Raw genomic sequence first — 4,968 nt, 5'->3', positions numbered from 1 at the left:
AAAAAAAAAATATATATATATATATAATTTATAATATATAATAAATAGTTAAATTTTTAGTACACACGATTGGGTCATTCGTGTCCTGTAAGTAACCCTTTAATGTAATCATGGGACAGTATTTTCGAAATCATTATGAAATCCCCATAATATAATTCAATTATAGTACATATAATCACAAAAAATTATTGTGTAATATCAGATAAAATTGTTTATTTTATCAAATGACTTCATATGTAATGAAGAAAAATAAAATTGTGATTGGATGAAATCATATGAAATCAAATAAATTGTATCATATGAAATCAAATGAATGTAATCTGCGGAACATTTCATCTAGTGATTACTTTTTTACTCACACATTTCTTTTTTTTTTATTAAAAGCATCAAGTAATTAATTATAACATTTGTATAATAGTTATTTTAAATACCCTAACCTTGTAAATATTTTCCGAAGATGTTGAAATAAATGTAAAAATCACTTAATAATTTTTGTATGTTTATTAAAGTGATAAAAATTAACCTGGGACATATAAACGACTTATCGTGTAAGGATTAAAGTATGACGCAAAAATTAATTCTGAGTTTTTGTATTTTTAATCTTATAAACTTTTTATTATTTTGTGAGGACGAGAGTGAGAATAATTTGATAAGTGCAAATGCATTACAAATTAAATAAAGCTTATTGATCGTACATTTAACTTAATTTTCATCTTCAAGATTTTACAGGCTTTATGAATATTAGCTTTATTGGCGATTTTGATCGTATCGCAAATATTTAGATTATAAATCTATTTTGTTTATCTTGTATTATCTTCTTTTTATTGAAAGAATTTTATGAGAAAAAAGTAAAAACTATTTATTAACAATTGCAGGATTAAGTATAAAAAATATTAAATTTTAATGAATATCTATTTGAATGGTTCTAAGTAAATATTTAGTAAATGTAAACATATATTTATTCGAAATACATTTAGTAATATGTTTACATTTAGTAAATATTTATTTACTGATTTATAATTGATGATTAATTATTAATTTGATTATCACTTTTTCATTGAGTAAATGTTTATTTACTGTAAATGTTTACTTAATCCTATTCAAGGAAATATGTATGAGTAATTTTTTTTTCAATATAACCCACCTCATACGGAAAGAACGATTTTGCTGAAGAATTTAAATATTTAGCTTGATATAATTTGAAAATAATTTTATTGGATCGTCAAAGTAATTATCTATGTAATATACTCAAGCTGGTTGTTAAAATGTCAAAATCTTTTGCAGCATTATTCATCGTGCTTGAGTTTATCTACGTAATTATTTTGACGATCTAACAAAATTATTTTCAGATGTATTTATTTAAATTTTTAAATACCTAAGCAAAATTGTTCTTTCCATGCAAACTTAACTTTTTATTTACGAGATCATGCAAGCTGTACAAAAAGTTAATCGCATTATTTTCGAGCTGTTCAATTTTTGTGTATAATCGTAGGGATGATAACGGAAGTTCGATATCGGGAATTCGTTTTCTCAACGAGATCACTATTCTCTGTGATGTGGGCCAGTTGGCTGGTGGCGTGTTGCAATAATCGCGTCATCGTCGTCGCAGCATATAAGCTGTCGTTCGTTGTTTGAACAGAAGCCAAGAAAACGCAATAATTTCGGCTCTAAGCGAGGCTCCTTTGCCCGCGATAATACCGACGTGTAACTCTCACGGCCATGGGCTCGGTCACCATCAGACGTATTCTGTTCTCGAAATTCTCATCGCATTCTCAGTTGACGGCATATTTTAGCGAGTGCTCTTTAGAATGTCAACCTTGCTCCATAATCGCGAGAGATTTTAGATTTTGTTGTCGTCACTGCTCTTGTCGACATATGTGTAATAAAACACTCTGTTTATTATGCATGACTAATCGTGAGATAACATTAATTCCGATATAGAAAGGATGTTTTGCTAAAGTATCTAAAAATTTAGTTAGACAATATACAGATCTGAAAATAATTTTGTTGGACTATCAAAATAATTATATAGGATTGTTAGAGTGTTAAAACTTTTTGCAGTACAATTTATCATGCTAGAAATTCCTACGTAATTATTTTAATGGTTCAACAAATTATTTTCAGATCTCCATCTAGCTAAATTTTTATAGATAATTCAGTAAAATCATTTTTTCTATGGACATTATACATTACAGTATCTCATTACGTAAGTATTGGATAGCGATCATGTAATTTTTTTCCTATTATTGAAAAAAAGAATTCGGTAATAGCTACCCTCGAAATAATTTCAAATGTTCGATTAATGTAACCACAGAAAAGAACAATTTTGTTGAAGTATTTAAAAATTTAGCTAGGTTTGAGAATAATTTTGTTGAACCATCGATAAAAATTATATTAAAACTGGTTACTATTAGAATGTCAAAATTTTTTATAGCTCATTGTGTTTGAGTTTTATATATAATTATTTTGATGATGCAACAAAATTATTTTCAGTCTATTTAAATTTTTAGTAAAATCGTTTTTTCCATGCAAAAAAATTATCTTTTATAAATATTTAGTATCTCTAATCACTAATACACAGTAAACACAATAATAAACCAACTATTTAGTAATAATTATCGTTTAATTGAACATTTGATTGGAGTTATTTCATTCAACATTTGGTAATTATTATCCAGACTCATTTTTCAGTGTATAAGACGGAAACTTGAAAAATGAAAAAATTTTCTATTACTTTAAATAAAGATTTTCATTTTTTCATGTTTGGTCTTAGGGAAGAAGTTGATAATTGCTATCCAAATCCTCTCCATTATATATCCTCTTCATTCGATGTATGTCATCCGAGTACACGATTTTATATAGTCTTAACATTTTAATGAAACTTTTTGCTGTCGGCGCATTGAAAGCACAAAATGTATTTATTCGCTTATTCTTATCGGAAATTAAATTGACGCATTTTGCAAGTTATATACGGCGAAGGCAGCGAAACTTATTAGATTTACCATTTCATTTCTTGCAAACTTTCTAAAGCACCGCTGGCGTTGTTTTGTTCGAGTGATTCTCCTCGAAAAGAGGCCATCCTATTTTTGCAGAATTTCGAGCTTAATGTTCAAACATAATTCACTTTAGCCATTTAATTAGAATTGCTTAGTCAACGATGTATGGGTATTTGTTTAAAAGGATGTTTCACGTGTAAAGTTTAAATGGAATTTAAACCTGTCAGTTTAAATTTAACTTTTCGCTTAAGTCGCGTGAACGACGGCGATTGCGGGGCCATGAAAATCGCTGGAATATATTTAACGTCGATTCAATGTTTAATTATCGAGGAGAGGAGAGGAAAGGAGAATTGATTGTTCTAGAATGAGATGGGTTTCTTTAAGTTAAGATCTCTCAGAGAAATCGGAAGCGAAATTTGAGACTTCGTGGAGCCTCCAGCCGCATTGAAAACGAGAGACCGCTTTTAATAACTTCAGGATTCGTCTTTGCCAAATCTAACGTAGTTTCTGCAATAATTTTCTTATCGTTAAACCAATTAGTAAGATGAAAAAGATAACGGTTTTTTTTATTAATTATTGTACTTGATATTATTGTACTTGATATTTTGATGTATTTCGCTGAGTTGCTGTTTACGTATATCGTTAAATTCACACAAATTATATCCAATTTGAATTATTTTTTATCATTTCTATAGTTTATCACTGCTCTTACCTAATATGTCATTAATTTGATTAAAATAATGAAGTTAAACAATTATATTCAAAGAAATGTATTGATTTACATATTTTGATTCAATTACATAATTTGATTCAAATTTATTATTTAAGTTTATTATTTAAGTACATACGTTAATATAGATTATTTATTTAGTTTTTATTTTGAAACCAATCACAGAAATAAATTGATTTACATTTTGACACAGATAGAATTAAAAATAACAAAATGTTATTTACTCAAGGGGCTTATTATTGCTCCTATGATATGTATATAGATTGTTAATTGTTTTCGTTAAAGCTAAAGTCGCACACACTTTCCATAACAGTAAGATTTTTTTGTTTTGATTATTACGGTTATGATTGACCGAATCGAGCAATGCGATTGGTTGAAAACCTACATTACGTTTATGATTACTGTGACTTTAGGGCTGCGACACAGATCTTTGCATAAAGCATAACGTATAAAAGAGTCAACCTATCTGAATCCTTCCTTTTCTTTTACTTTACGGAAAAAAAGAACTTTGATTGATTAATTCTCTTATGCACTATGCATTATACAAAAGTCTGTGTCGCGGCTCTAAAGCTTTGCGCACAATGGAGGATATTATATTGTAGAAATAGGAATAAATATTAAAACTTTAATCTATCAGAAGTAAGTTATATCTGATGGTTTTTGATAGATTGAAATTTTAATATTTCTTATATTTCTAATATTCTTATATTTTTAATGTTTCTCCATTGTGCGCAAGATGTACATCTAAGAAAGATGTACATGACTAAAGCGTCCAGATTCTTTGAGTAGCGTGTCGTTTATAACGTCGCGTGAAGTTGTGCGATTCTGAGGTTAATCCCTGGATACCACGTGTTTTGTAAGCGTGGTGCAGCAACGCGTTAAAAGCGTCTTGTGCGAAAAATCGATATTTCGTGGGGCTCTGGTCCCCAGCTGGGAAGGGGAGGAAACCTCTCGCCGTATTTCGCTGTGTCTCCCTACAAGTGTATGGATCGTATCGCATTCGAGTTTACAAATTTCTGCGTCTTTTGCGCGACGCGATTGCACTCGAAAGAACATGCATGCCGTATAGAGAAATAACGATTGTACGTAGCACGTGCTGTGAGAAAACGAGGTAAAGGTAATGTATTGATTCTTTTCAGCTATGAACTTCTGCGTATGTAGGCCAACGACGGATGTATCCAGAAGAGCATTCGGGCGTAAACAGCGTTAACGCTAAAATAGACACATTCATTGTCGAAGCAA

The 4,968-nt window shown here is 29.6% G+C and overlaps 1 protein-coding gene across 2 annotated transcripts in view; it reads left to right on the top strand.

The window, feature by feature from the left end:
* LOC108693768 (disks large 1 tumor suppressor protein) overlaps positions 1 to 4,968 on the top strand; it is a 678,647-nt gene that overhangs the window by 1,405 nt on the left and 672,274 nt on the right. The window lies entirely within an intron of this gene.

The sequence above is a fragment of the Atta colombica genome, unplaced genomic scaffold (assembly GCF_001594045.1).
Source record: "Atta colombica isolate Treedump-2 unplaced genomic scaffold, Acol1.0 scaffold97, whole genome shotgun sequence".
Classification (NCBI taxonomy): Eukaryota; Metazoa; Arthropoda; class Insecta; order Hymenoptera; family Formicidae; genus Atta; species Atta colombica.
This window is presented reverse-complemented; position numbering and strand designations above follow the sequence as displayed.